Below are 16,039 nucleotides of genomic sequence, written 5' to 3' on the forward strand. Positions count from 1 at the left end.
AACCTCTTCATTCCTCACCTTTCCCTATTTCCCTGGTTATTTCCTTTAACCCCACTGCCTCTTCTTTATTCCTCCAAACTCTGCATAATCCATATTTCTTTAGCGCCAGGTGCCTTGTTCAAATGGTCATATGACCATGATCATGTGACTGTGCACCTTTCTTACGTCCCTTTTCCCTCATCGCAAAGCGGAAAATCGCATAAATCCTTATAAAGCCACCCCACTGTCTACCGCCGACGCGATTCTGCGATCGCTCCTCCGCCGTTGATCGCCTTGATCTAACGGTCTCCATGTTTTCCGCTCGCACGTTAAACCTCATGCATTTTCCCCTCCACCCGATTGTCCGTCGCGCGATCCAACGGTGATTGCGCCTCCCGCTCCCGTAAACTGCTCGCAATTTAACCCGCGAGGAAAGCGGTTTCCCCGTCGTCACGTCCGCCACGCACACAATTTTATTGCATCGCGCCCCTGCATACGGAAACTGCTGTTTCTCCGAAGGTGGTGCAGGGAATACCGCGCGCCCGCGAAACCACTTTCCCCTGGCCATTAGTCTCCGCGCACCTTTCGTGCACGATCGTCGTCGGATCTGCCCGACCGCGATCCGATGACTCACAATGGTCTCCGCCCGCTTCCTCCCGATAGCTCCCTCCGATGCAATCTCATCCATTCATCCCTACGATCCAATGGCCCATGTTCGCCCGTCCACGTTACCTCCCGATACTCCTCATCAAATGATCTCCGCCGTTGATCTGTGTGATCCGACGGCTGAGCTTCGTTCCTCCATTCAGTCTGCCCTCGCCATACTGTCTGTACTACCCTCGGTTGTTTTTTAATCCTCAACAACTGTGTTTAAGGAGGGGGATGGCCGAGAAGAAAAGGACGGCCTCGAGCAGTCAAAGTCATTTACCAGTTATGGAGTTTCACTCATATAGCACTCCACCTGCTCAGAGAAGGACTGCAGAACACCAGAGAACGTCAAATTCATGCACATACACAGTCAAATTGTAGCAGAGACCCCATATAAGATAGTTAATGTGGTTGTTGGTCCATTATGACCCCTCCATGCATAGAGCAGCAGAGCAATTTTATAAACAAACTCTATATATACCGAGAACACAGATGTAAAAAAGGTTGATGGATATTGTTTTGATGTAAAGTTCAACTTCTGGAAACTGTAACTACTGTGATACCTGCAGCGTCTGGTCTTCATTTTCAGCTAATGCAAGCTTCTTTTGCTGTTAATTGCTCACTTTCCACTTCTTCTTTGTTCCAGGCTGTGCATGTTATGCATTTTTCATGTGCTCTTGATGTTTAGCATTAGAGGGGTTTTCATCCCACCTCTATGTTAAAATCTAGTATGTATCATTGAGTGTGTATGCAAGTTTCTGTTATTTTAATGCCAGAGAGCTGTCATCCTGTCTGTGCATTAAGAAATAGATTTACAGACCTTTAAACTGGTTGCAGCCGGCCATCACAGGGTCCTGTGCATCTGCTGGTGTGGTCAGTATTCTCCATCTTCACATGTTCCTCAAACTGTGAGTAATTGGTGGTCTAAAGCCTTATAGTCTGGGGGTGTTCACCCATGTCTGGGGTTAAGCATAGTATAAGTGGTTATCTGGTTTGAATATGCATCATTCCTTCCATTCATCCACCATTTTCCAACATTTTTGTTGAGTTTATAATGTTCCCGAGCATCTCTGATATACAACCTAGGAGAGTTTCTTGGGGTGATAATAGTAAGCACATGAGAAATTTGAAAATACTCAACATATCTATGAGACTAATGGATTAGATAACTAGTCCAAAAGATAATCATTCTCATATCAACAAAAGTGCAGAATAAAGAACAATTAATAGAGGTTTGCAATTGAATGAAAATGAATTTTATTAACAAATAAAAGTATCCAAAAATACAATAATTGAACCTGAAAGCCTTGCTCTATTTTCCAAAGAATCTCCAACAATCTCCTCAAAATGATCAACTCTACTAGTAGAAGGAAGAATTACAAAAGTGTAAGTTTTGCTTCATTAATGAAGATTGAATTCTGAAAGAAAATCCCCATTGACCTCATATCTGAGTTTTCCTCCCTATATACAACTCAAATTCTCATTATAAAAGTGCCTAGGGCCTCTAAGTTGCAGAGAAGATAAATCTCTTTTTCCTTCTCAAAACTGATATTTAATAATTTACAAAAATCTCCAAAAATGGAGAGTTGTAGGAAGTGGTTAAGATCCATCAAGTTTGGAGCTTGAAATCTTCCTTTTCTCTATTATTGGTGCAATACAATTTCTCCAAAATACATTAGCTTCAACCTCTCCAACAGATCTCCTATAAAAATTTAAAACCAATAAAAAACCAAATAACATAAATGAATTTGCTTATTAAAATCAAAATACCAAAATTAGGAAAACAAAATCTCAAATTAAAATCAAATTAAATAAATAAATTAAAAGAAAATCATGCTTCCTGTTGACCACAATCAAGACTTATATGGTTCAAGAGGGTTGCCTTCAAACCAATTTTCAACAACAAAAGTTTTGGTAAATGAAATTGTTTTAAAACAAATTTCCCAAATTAATTTTTGTTACAATTTCATAACTCTATATTCTGCTAATTTTTAGGCATAGTAAATGATCAAATCTGGTTGGTTTGATGCTGCGAGATTGTTCTCCACAATTCTATCTTTCCAACGAGCTATTATGGGCCTCATTTGGCCAAGTAAACTTGAAATTATGACTCCAAAATTGAGTTATCCAAATAGACAAAATACTAGAAAATGCATACCTCGGCAGTCTAATTAGAAATTTTGTTTTTTAAATTAACATTCAAAATTGATTTAAAATTAAACTATATATCTAATATAAATTTAAATAAAAATAAAAAAAAATTAAACAAATTAAATAAGATAAAATTTGCATTGATTAAAATTTAATTAAAAATAAATAAATAAATAAATTTAAAAAGCTTTTTGAATTACAATAGGAAGCTCATACGTATGAGCATTTATTTGAAAGGAGTAAGGGACGAGCTCACGTGGAGTGGACCCCTATTTAATATATATTGTATTAAAAACCAAAACCAAAATCCTTTTTTATATGCATACAAGAGGTCTCGAAGTGGAAAAGAAGAGGTGTCCTGGAGTTATAAGGAATGAGGAGGGGAGGGAGCCGTTTGAAGGATACTGGAAGATGGCAGTGTGGAACAAGGCAACAGGGAACGACAAAGGGCACAAGGTATCATGTTTTTAGTGAGGGAGAAAGAAGGTCATCTAATTCAGTTAGAAAAAGAAGACTAAAATAAGCAATTCATTTGGTTTAAAATATCAGAAAATGGAAACCACATCAGAATTGCAACATGTTATTTTGCGCCGCAAGTTTCAAAATTCTACAAAGGTAGAGGGCTTGACCACAAAGATTCATTTGCAACCTTAAAAGTAGATATTGCAACATATTCTCAGCTAAGCGAAGTTGTAATGCCCAACTTAATCTTATCATGCAAATGTTATTAGTGTTTAAATTACTTGAAAATATTAACTTATAATATCAAGAAATATTGGTATATACCTACATTTGTGAAACTGTAATTTTATTTACTGATATAAATTTTGTTATTGTTATTATTCAATTCCCAACTTGTCTTCTCAAATTTAAATTTGAATAGGACATGGTCTCCTTCCATTTATTCCAAATTAAATATCCATATCCCAAGGCGTCTTCTCAAAATCTACTTGGGAGAAGGTATGATCTTCTCCAATTAATTTTCAAATTAAATATTCATATCTTATGCCCAAAATGTCATCTCAAATCTACTTGAACAAGATATGGTAAGAAAAGTCAAAGATACTAAATGAAAGGATGAGGGGGTAGTCATGGCATTAATGATAGGTGGTTGAGGTGGATGGGGGGAAGAGACATAAAAGGGGAAGGATGATGAGAGGAGATGGGGGGATCTTTGGTCTTGATTTTGTTTTGGAGGATTGTGTTTTGGGGGAGATTGCAGAGATAAATGAGAGAATACAAACTTGGATTTGGAGAGTGTTTGTTAAACTTGGACACACTACATCTGGTTGGACTTGGGCTCGGAGGGCTAGGGAACCTGTGGAGGTTCCCTAGGCTAGGAAATACTTCCTAGTTGGCTGGGAGGCAAATCCAGTCGAGTAGTCAAGAGGAGCATCCCAACAGATTCAGGAGCTTAGGAGCATCTCAACTAACCTATTGGAACATATATTCCTCCATTTATTGATTACTTATGTAAATGGTTGCAATGAAATTCTTACTTATTTAATTTGTGGTAAATAAATTTTAATGATATGTTATCATCAAATAAATGTTTAGATATAAATAAGTTATTTCCCATCTGATTGTGTTTAAAATTAGGGAAATTTAGTTTTTAGTTAGAGGACCCTAGGAGGGAGCCTCACACATGATATCATAGCCTAGGTTCAAAATCTAGACCTTGAAGCCTACCTACTAGAAAAAAAATATTTCAAACAAATTTAATTATATTAGAAACCAAAATAAATTGAATTATTAAATTATTAAATGACATTAACCATAAATTTAAATGATAAAAAATATATATATCAAAAAAATTTCTTTTGCAAAAGAAAACAAAATATCCAAAATTGTTTCACAGTGTGTGCCTGATATGGAATACCAGGCTTTACACTTCGAGAGTTGACACTTGTCGGATTAATCGAAGGGTAAAGTAAATTTTCGATTATTTCTTTCAAAGCAATAACCCACCCCTGGAGTTTTAGTATTCTAGCGATGATGCTGAGCATCTTGCCTGAAATCTGAGTACCTCTGAGTTACACCACAATGAGCAAATATTCTTTGAGATCCATTGCAGGAACAACTTTTATGGCTATTTTTGTTTGAGATGAAATGGAGGATGGCAGACCAAAGAAACGGAGCAACTTAACCATGACAATTTCATGTGGTTCTTCCTCCCCACATTCATCCAATCCTCTGGTATTCCCAAACCTTTTGAACCATATTTGGGAAAAAATCTTGTGTAGGCTGCCTCTCTATGGACGCACCATTGCTTCTTGTGTGTGTCATTCTTGGAGAGATGCCCTCCTTTTCTCTTCAGTAACCTGTGACCAAAAAGAAGAATAATGGCTTTACATTTCTGTGTTTGACAAGACCCGGGCAATGCAAGGATGCATCTGGAAGGACAATTATAGATGGCTCTTGTTTGATCCAGAGAGCACCCACAACAAAACTCTGATACCCCCGCCTCTCCTCCGCCGTTTCTCAGTGGGGTAGTATGGAGTCCAGACAATTTCTCTCTGCAATAATCTCTTTGTGCTGGGCCTTAGATTCTTCGATGAGGGCTATGATTCTCTTTGTTATAACGATTGTGCCAGAGATTGGAGCGTGCTGCCTCATATGGACACCAATCAGTGTTTCTTCGCCTGTGTTGCTCTAGGAAACTTTGTCTATGTTTCTGACGACAACGATTTCATTAAAAAGAATCTCAAAACAGTTGAAAGGTTTGACATTGAAAAGAATGGGTGGGAAACCCTTCCTGACATGATTAAGGCTAGGGATCTTTGTTCTGCCTTCATCTTGAATTCTAGGGTCTATGTTGTAGGAGGTCATATGCAGCATTGGAGGAAGTTGGAGTAGTAGTGACACTAGATGGGCTATACCCATTTCCAAACGGATACGATCCAAGAGGGGTAATTGGGCTAGGAACAAATGCAGGAATGTCTTGGGGGTTAGGGGATCGAAGCTCACCTGATGTCCTGGGAGACAATGCACTTGAAGGATTGTGGCGAAGAAACGTTAGACCTATTTTAATCTCTAGTTTTCTCATTCTCTGTCTTCTTTCATGGAGCTTGAAGGCTGACTTCTAAGAACCCACTTCAACTCCAGGCTTTGAAATATCTAGGCCTATCCTACGTACCCTCTAGTTTCACAGGGTGGCTTTGACTTGATTTGTACTAGAAGTATGCACTAGCATCTCTGTTTAGTGAAAAACAAGCTTGTATAGTTTGTGGGTTTCTTTAGCTATTAAGAATTATGCTTCGACATCTCTTTGCTTATGATTTCATCTCTTCAGTATTTGTTCATTGATATAACCCTAGGGATACCCTTCTTGGAGTCAGCATATGATTAACTCTTAAGCGATAAGAGGTGACTCTGTACCAATGCCATGCTGTCTTGGAACTGTTATCACTCAGAATGCACCACTGGACAAAACTGTCTCTTGGATGGGCAACAAGCAAAACTGAGTAATAACTGATAAGAAATCAGCCCTAGGTCACTAGCTGATAGGTTCTCCTTTAGGGGTTTTCCAACTATAGTGGGGCATCTCTAATGATTCTATGCTGCCAATCGCTTACAAAAACCTGTGTGTTAGTATGACAGATAAGCACAGGAAATAAGAGTCTCTGGTATGCATTAAATCCACCAAAGGAATACATATGTTTTAAATTGAATAAATGAGAGAATTTCAAATCTGTGACAACCAAGGTTGAGAAAAACATAAAAAAAATATGCCCGCTAGAAGGGCAAAGCCCCCTAGTATAACAACGAGTAGCAAGATATAAGCTAATCCTGTGAACGCCATCATGTAAAATCTTGATACGGTGGGACTGAAATCAATGAAAGAAAAACAAAGATCTTCGTTTCCTGAGTACAAAATCCTACAGCATTCGTTCCTCTACAAAATTTGGTACAGTTGGGCCATTCAAGGCTTCTATTCAAAGCTAACCTCATCTATTCCAGACCTTATAACATCGTGCTTATTTTTTTCAGCTCATATTTTCATGTCGTATTTGATTTTCGGAGAAAAGCAGAGCATGTGAACATTTGTAAACTGAGGTAAGGAAAACAATAATTTAATAGAATAAAGAAATCGGAAGAGAACAAGGATAATAATTTTCTCCTTTCAAAAAAATATAATGCTAAGTCGATGAAGATGAAGATTTGGAGGAAGGAAAGAACCACAAGACCCTTGAGCTACCGCAGTTTGTTTGTCAATCTCTTCCTTTTATTTTCCTAAAGTACTGTTCCAAAATGAAAAACAGTGGGTTATTCTGCATTTTCTGTTCCAAACATGAAGAATCATCGTGACCCCTTATGCTAAGAAGCTCTCAAAGCAATACAATATTGATCTGGAAAACATGCTAGGCACCAGGCCAAGTAGTTGCATTACCCCTTCTAACATTGAGGCTGCAACATGCATGACTCCTTCGCCCCTCTCCTCTCAAGCTATTAGTGGTGGAAGAATGAAAGCCATTATCCTTCATACACATAAAGCCAACAAGTTCCCCTCAAACCCCAATGAGCTATACACACATACTTAAACATATGTGTTTTCTGATTCTCAGTTGACTTGCATAGCACAAAGGAGCCCCTTCATTACTTCATCAATCCCTGGGCAACCTCCTCTCTCAGTGCTTTAGTGCTCTACCCTACAAGCACCCAAAACACAACTTTACACAATAGCTCAGTTTTTGGGACACTTGTATTCAGTTTTTCACAATCCAAAACCAAATTGAATGATCCCTTAGTGTGCTATCAGCACCCAACAACCACTCTGACATTTTTTTTGTTAAATAGATTGGGTCCTCAGACCCCTTTTCATGCAGTTTCTCCTTTCTGTCTGAAATCATGAGTCCTTCTTCCCGCATGAGAGCCTACTCTACAATTGTGGATACACACATAATCTCTTCATACCTCACTGAGCCTCATGGGGTTTCTAAGTTTCTTCTCTCTTCAGATTTTTGTCTCATCTGCCAATTTGTGGTTAGATTAGAAGCTTCTAGTCAGACCCCATAAGTCTTTGGATGGGTACTTTACCTATCCCTTGAATGAGATAGTTGAGTATAGGTGCTACTACTTTCATAAATTATGGGAGTTGCAGCTCAACTACCAACTCCTTCCCGATTGATTGTTTTCCTGGGGAAATTGACAATCTTAGATATTTTAAATACTTAGCTCAGCCAATTAATTTATTGGCAAGGAAATTTCCATTGTTAGGTTTGTGGCTTCTCTCTTTCTCATGGCTTATTATGGTTTGTATGAATGTTTCACCTCTTCATTAGTTATTAAAATAAAATTACAATTGTTTCATGTCTTTCAACCCTTTTACATTTACATGCACATATAGGCATCATTAATATAATTAATTACAATATCAATGAGGGATTAAAGACTGGGGTGTTACAATTAATTGGAATGAAAACCAATCGAAATTCCGGTAGGTGCAAGTTGAAAACTCGTCTGCTTACCAGAGACTCCTAGTTTTGTTAATTCTTACAAAATTTTCTTATACTAATCAAAGAATCTAGCTACAACCACAATGCCTTTGATCAGGACTATTAAACTTTCCAACTCCCACTCAAATAAATTTCATTATTTGAACTGAAAAAGAATATACGTGTGATCAAGGAAAAAGTCCATTATATTTCTACCCATCAGAGGTTGTTCCATAAAAGAGAAAATAATATACCTTCCTAAGTACAAACATGAACACTGCTTGAGGCATACAATCATTATTGCTGATATATTGAAAAAAAATTGTATCCATTGCTGATAACTCTGAAAAGGAAACTTAAATCCAAAGAAACAATTCCTTCTCAAGTGCAACCTAAGCACTTTTCTTGCGAAGAAGCATTTTCAAAATAAAGATTTGGATATTGGGTAAACTGTTTGTATATATGCATTCAACAATCTGAATTCAACTTAGTCATCTTCAACTTAGTGTCCCAGCTCAGTCTCTTTTATTTTTTCATAAACTGTCTTAAAGAACTTTAATCTAGAACCATGGGAAGTTGGGATGTGTTATTTTATGCAACAAATGATGCAGCTGAATTACATGGGCTTATATTTTTTTCATTTGAAATATAGATATCAGATGTTTTGGTTTGAAATAGGAAAAGAGAAAATGCAAAGACTAGCTCTACACTAGATGCTAGAGCTATATATCAAGTTATCAACCTATTAAAAATATGATGGGGAGTTGAAACTAGCTTCTGAAACAGAAATCCTGACAGAAATGACTGTCCTAACAAACAAATGGAAATGAACTTGACTTAACTGTTCCGGACTCTGTTGTATACTCTGACCAATTCTCGAATGCACCACTGAATATTTCAATTCCAATCATCTGGAAGCTAGTTAATAAGGTTTCAATGGGTCAAAAGAGTCATAGTTCTCTTTCAATATGCATCTACTAGACTACATTTGTTGTTTCCTGATTGAAATGCCATATTTGGAACTTAAGATTCAAGTTGAAAGAAACCCCAAAGGTTTTGTTTTTAGGAAAAATTTTAACTGGCGAAGAGCTCAAACTTATCTCCATGTTTCTTAGTAACGCAAGTTCTCACCTTAGTTCATAAGGAACCAACGGGAATTCAAGAGAAACCCGCAGGCACAACTTCCAGTCAGCAAACAATATTTTTTTTTATATTGGATAGAAATGTTCTCCCATGAGATCTCAGACTATGTCATGCGAGATTAATATCACCCATTGAATGATTTTGAACCAGTGGTGATAAAAACCATAAAGTGCATGCATTCACCTATCAAAATATAGGAGGCAGACAAAAAGAATGCATTATCAAAATAGAGGAGGCAGGAAAAAATAATGTGCATTATATAGATTGGTGTGATCTCTAAAACTATTTCATCTTGCAACCAATCAATCATTATATTAGAAGGAGGGTCACTACCTCTATAAAAATCCCCACTGGTATAAAGAGTATGGTATGTTCGTAACTTATAGCACACCAATGCAGATTCATCTTTAACTAGAAAATCGATTTTCCTTCCTTTCTCCTATGTTGGAGCCACATCAAATCAAAATTTTTAAGTAGGGTCCTCCTAGCGCATTTTATGATGGCAAATTTTCAAAATTGACAAAACTAGGAATTACTTCGCATAATTGCTAAGTAGGGACATCACAAAACAAGATAATAAACAAAGTTTATAGTCTTGGAAAAGTATCTATCTCGTCTCTAAACAATGTTTATAGTCTTGGAATAGTTTTTTTTTTTGTTTATTTTGTTAATTTTTTATTTTTATTTTTTCAAGAAACCGAAGACATGTATCACCTCATATTGAAATGTAATATTTAACAGTTTAAAATATTAATAATAAGAAGATTTAAATCAAAATATAATAAGATAAATAAGGAAATTTAAGAAAAGAGTATTGGCATTTAAGTAAAAGGATATTCTGCGTACAGACATATAATCAGATTTTTGGATCAATTTAATGATTTTAGAATATGCACCAGCATACTTGCTTGATGATTTCTTCTTGGATTTTACTTGATGCTCTGAACGTCCATGATTTTGTGTTTCGCTCAATGTTATTTAGGATATCTATTCAACCTGTGTGCTTCATGCTTTTTGCCAAATAAGTACATAGAGAATATAAGTTTTGATTAATATGCATTGATCTTTAAGCTATGTATATCATGTTTTATAGTGTTGATGAGTATTGATTAGAGATTAAAAAGGTTGGCTTATTGAGAAGCTATAAGAGATTAAAAATGCATGAGTTCAAATATTTGATATTATCTTCACCTTAAAGACTAACATAAATAAGTAAACAAAATATAGGTTTGATAAATATGCACTGGTCTTTACTGCTCTGGACATCATGGTTTATAATTTTGATGAGAATTGATTAGATATTAAATATGCATCAGTTTAAATGTCAAATATTTCATTACTTAGAAGACTGATATAAGTATGTGTATTTGAAACCTATGGATCATAAAAAGTATTAGCATGAATTGGATGAGCACTTAAATGGTTTACAAAATGCACATATGTTTTTCTGCTTGGACTTGGTTGCCTATTTTTGGTTGCATGTATGATGTAACAGTTCGAAGAGCACTTGGTAGGTATGTGCAACTATTTTATTTTGATTACAACTTCAGTTTGGACAATGTGGTTGTCAAGTAAGCATATTTTGGCCAAATGAGGCAACTCACACATATTGTCATCCATGGAAAATTAGTAATTAATTGTGGCATTTTGAGTTTCTAATTCATGGTTATAAATATGCAAAGAATGGACATGACTGTGAATGAGTGCTATAATTATATATTGGGCCTATTACTAGTTCAGATTCCTTCTGCTACTTATTTCTTTTCTTATAAAGAAATCGGCCTTGCTCTCAACCTGAAGGCAAGAGTGAGGTTGTTGGTACCAGGTCAGCCTACAGAGTCACCAACTGTACATGTCTTGCCAATAACATTAGTGTCCAATTCCCCCAATACCTCTATTCATCACGCTATCGTGCATGGATAAAGAAATGGTGCAACAATTTGAATGGTTTAATATTGAAATTTAAAAGCAACATATATGAAGGTCCAAACTAGGATTAAAAAAAAAAACAAGTCAGGCGCTTGGGTAGTGATATGACCATATATTTTGTTTGGAATACAAACATCGTAAGCATAAAGTGATAGAGCATAGAATTAGGTAATAAAATACTTGAAAAACGAACGATGCAAAAGATTCGTTAAATACAAATTTAGGATGACCTAAATTCCATACTACTCAGAGAGGCTGAAAGAAGTGTCAAACATAAAAGACATCGTAACATAGGGTTTTAGTATTCACATAATACCTTAGCAAATAGAAAACAAAAGAGAGAGGTCGGATGGAATGTAGAAAAGGAGAAATGAAAGATACACAATCTCTTAGGGTGAACTATTTATCATATTCCTTGGAGGATAGGTGTTGGTACATGTTCATTTAACCACTTCGGCACATTGATTGAGGATTCCCCACTTCTTTTAGAAGGTTATAACAACTTTATGGACAATTTTAGAACATGTTTCTATGGGATTACTATTTATGGCCAATTTGGTTGATCCTGGGAGATAATTCCCTAACATCTTTATACTATTTCCATTTGGAGGAGTTACGTTGTTTGTCTACAAGACTCTACTTACCTTGTCATATTCTTTGAAGTCACTCCACTTGTAAAATTGGTCATGACCATTAATTGCAAAAATATTTTTTTATGGATTACTCTTGAAGGATGAGTTGCTCTCTTCTTGGAGAAACAACCTTAACATATTCTATTTTGGCCATGTATTTGGTATCTCTAGATGGCTAACTACCTTGCCTAAGAGACTGCTCCCATTTTGGCTTGAGTATTTATAGGTGCAGTTATCTAGCTACATGGGTTACCCACAAACATCATTTTGATAGGGACTCTCGCTTTACATATACATTTTGGACAAGTTTGCAGTTAGTGTTGGGAACTTAGTTAAACCTTAGCACTGCATATTGTCTATAAATAGATGGAAAGACTGAAAGAGTAAATCGGGTTATAGAATATATGACTATAATGTATGTCATGGATAATTAAACTTGGTGGGAAATGTACTTACCATTGGTAGAGTTTTCCTATAACAACAATTAGCAAAATTCAATTAGGATGCCTCCTTATCAAGCTCTATATGGGAGGCCATGCAGGACACCATTGAGTCGACGAAAGGATGGAAGACACAGTAATAGTCATGATATGATTGTTTCAAAATGGAGGAATAGGTAAGATAGATTCAATGAAGTTTAAAGGAGGCACAAGATAGGAAAAAGAGTTATGTTGATGCACATAGTACCGATCAAAGTTTTAAAGAGGGAGACCGAGTTTTTATTTTATTCCTAACACTATTCAGTTTGAGAAAGGTATGAAGTTACCACCTCGATTTATATGACCTCTTAGAATCAATGAGAAAATTGGACCTGTGTCCTATTGTCTTGTACTACCACCTCACTTGCATAAAACTCATGATGCTTTTATGTATCTGTCCTATAACATTATGTTTCTGATGAATGCCACAAAGTCGACTGGAGGAAATTATAGGTCTGAGACGTGGGAACCATAATCATCAAACCAATATGCATATTATACCATAGGGTTCGATAGCTCATGCATCACTTGGTGGACCAAGTTAAGATACAATGGGACAAGTATAACCCAAGATCTGCTAACTGGGAGGATGCAAAGACTATATGTCGCAATTACCCCTCACTTTTAACCATTTATGATGTCCATTTGACTTAGATAGCTACCTATTCTAAGGCTCTATTTGCAGTTCCATGTTATTTATTTATGAATGCTATGTCATATTGATGCATTTAGTTGGACAAGTGAAACTACTTATATAAATCATTAGATGGATTAGGTATTGATGATTGAAATGTTCAATGTATGACCTAATGTATGACTTGGTTATGATTTATCTATTGCATGACTTATCAGAGTTATTATTGTTTCATGTATGACTTAAGTGGATATTATTTATCTAATGAATGACTTAGTGAAATTGTGATTTATCTAGTGTAAGATTTATTTCCAGTATGAAATACAAAATTGACACGTGGATACTAGACTTAATGATACGATGTTTAAGATCACGTATCTAATCTATTTTGTTGTTATATATATGCATGGATGAGAACTAGCCTGCAGATTGGAAATAACTATATGATAACCAAGATCTACTCTTCCATTGGGGAAGGTCGAGACATCCAATGAGGAATGGTATGATGTACATTGTTCTATTACATTTGGTATCTACTTGACATGCACTCTTATGACATGGGTAAAATGTAAATGGCATGTGACAAGACTACATGACTGGATTATTCGATGACAAGTATCCAGCCAACACTGTAGTGTGGTCCATATTAGGGTGTTGACCCTACTTGTGAGGAGGGGTGGAGGTATTTCCCACCGTGTAACCTCCAAACCTGGAATCGTGGGAGGGTGTTATGAAACTAGCTCAAGAAAAGATAGAAAAGATAGATCAATGCCTTAGAATTCAGCCTCTTCGAGGGGGCAACCTCATTTACATTACATAAATGAACAATTCTTGGATAATTCAAATGAAAAAACCTTCTTTCTATATATAGGAGTCTAAGGAGTCACAATATAACCCAGCCGACCTAACAATAATAATATAAATCCACAAAAATAACAATAGAGGGATTCTATGGGGCACAGTAATAACAATATGGGGATAATAGGGGCACAACAATATTAATAAGGGAAGCAACTACAATAGTAATGGGTTAATCACTAGTATTATAGGGACCCAACATGCCCCTCTCCTTCAAAAAAGTGTTGTCCTCAACGCTTGAGTAGTTCTGGATGCTTCTGTATAAAATTCTCATCCTCCCACGTGGAATCTTCAGCGGATAAGTTCTTCCACTTGATAAGATACTCCAAAATTGATCGATTTCGTAGTTGTCAAGTTCTTGTTTCTGTGACTGCTTCTGGTTCCAATATAATTTTTCCTTCCTTGTCAAGTTCTGGCAATATTGTTTGAACTGGGAGCTTGTCGCCTATAACCTTCTTTAAACATGAAACATGGAAAACTGGGTGCAATCGAGAAGCTGCAGGAAGCTCCAATTTGTATGCCATAGTACCAATCTTTTGCAACACCTTGTACGGACCATAATACTTTGGTGATAATTTATTATCCTTCTTAGCTTGCTTGAGGGACATTTGCTTATATGGTTGTAGCCGTAGGAATACCCAATCACCTACATCAAAACTTCTTTCGCTGCGATGTTAATCTGCCTGTTGTTTCATTCTATTTTGTGCCAACATGAGGTTATCCTTTAAGAGTTGGAGGACTTGTTGTTGATGTTCGATGTGATGTTCCACTGCTTGAACCTTAGAATTTTCTCTTAAATATGATGTGATGGATGGTGGCTAATATCCATAAAGTGCCATAAATGGGGTCATTTTTGTTGCTGTATGGAAGGGAGTGTTATACCACCATTCAGCCAGAGACAACCATTTGACCCACTGTGTCTGTTTATCAGATACAAAGCAACGAAGATATCCTTCCAAACATTTGTTTACTATCTCAGTTTTCCCATCAAATTGAGGATGATAAGATGAGCTATGAGATAACTGAGTACCAAGACAAGAAAATAATTTTGTCCAAAAATTTCCAGTGAAAATGGGATCTCTGTCACTTACAATAATCTTTGGGTTTCCATGTAGCTTTTGAATTGTTTCCATAAATGCAGTAGAAACAGTACTGGCTTTAAATGGATGTGATAATGCACTAAAGTGTGCATACTTGGTAAGTCTGTCAACTACCACCATGATGACACTCTTTCCCTCAGACTTGGGTAAACCTGTGATAAAATCCATTGAAACCTCCTCCCAAAGTTGGCTTGGAATGAAGTTTTTCCATGAAGCATGGCCCAAGCCGAGCGATGCTACTCCTGCTAGGGTTCCTGCGTAAACCCTGCTGCCCTACTCCATTGTGCTCACTGCTATCCTGATTCTGCTTCTCCGCTGACCCCTTCTCCATGAATCCGCCCCTCCAGAGGGGTGGGTGCGGCCCCCCCTCCCCCCATCGGTCCCTCTTCTGACACTTCTGCAAGCACAGACACTCAGGCCAGTCCCTACTCCACCCCACTAACCGCTCATGACATCGATCCTGCCATTGACAACACTGGTGACTTTGCTGCAGGTTCCGCGGCTACCAAAGACAAAGGCATTGACCATAATGCCTCAACGTCACAGCCAAAGTCATCCTCTGCTACATGCATCCCCAAGTCTGCAAAAAGAATCAAAATAGATCTCCCCAGTCACCGAATCAATAGCCAAATCCAATACATGAGGGATCATGCACTCATAGGCAAGTTCCTCGGATTCTGGCCAACTGAAAAGGCCTTGCAAGGATGGATTGCCTCCAAATGGAAGCTTAAAGGACAAGTTACCCTGCAGCTCGGTCCCAAGGGCTTCTTCACTACTACTTTCAACTGTCTGGAGGACAAAACTCATATCTTTGAGGGTAGCCCGTACTTCTTCTACTTTGCAGGCATGTACCTTCATGACTGGATTGAGAGGTTCAATCTAGACAAAGAAGATTTCAATTGGGCTCCAGCATGGATCCGTATATACTCACTTCCCCTAGAATACTGGAACGAGGAGACCTTAAAGGACATATGCAATACCGTGGGGGTTTTTATCAAAGTCGCTGAGGAAACTAAATTCCGAAGATACACCTCCTATGCCAGGACCCGTG

At 37.1% G+C, this 16,039-nt stretch overlaps 1 pseudogene; it reads left to right on the forward strand.

Moving 5' to 3' along the window:
* Positions 1-4,887: 4,887 nt before the first annotated feature.
* LOC149181665 (F-box/kelch-repeat protein SKIP11-like) lies at positions 4,888-5,634 on the forward strand (annotated as a pseudogene).
* The last annotated feature ends 10,405 nt before the right edge of the window (positions 5,635-16,039 follow it).

Source organism: Pinus tabuliformis, chromosome 3_2, assembly GCF_031772625.1.
Source record: "Pinus tabuliformis cultivar Carrire ecotype Pingquan chromosome 3_2, CPIR1, whole genome shotgun sequence".
NCBI classification, from domain to species: Eukaryota; Viridiplantae; Streptophyta; class Pinopsida; order Pinales; family Pinaceae; genus Pinus; species Pinus tabuliformis.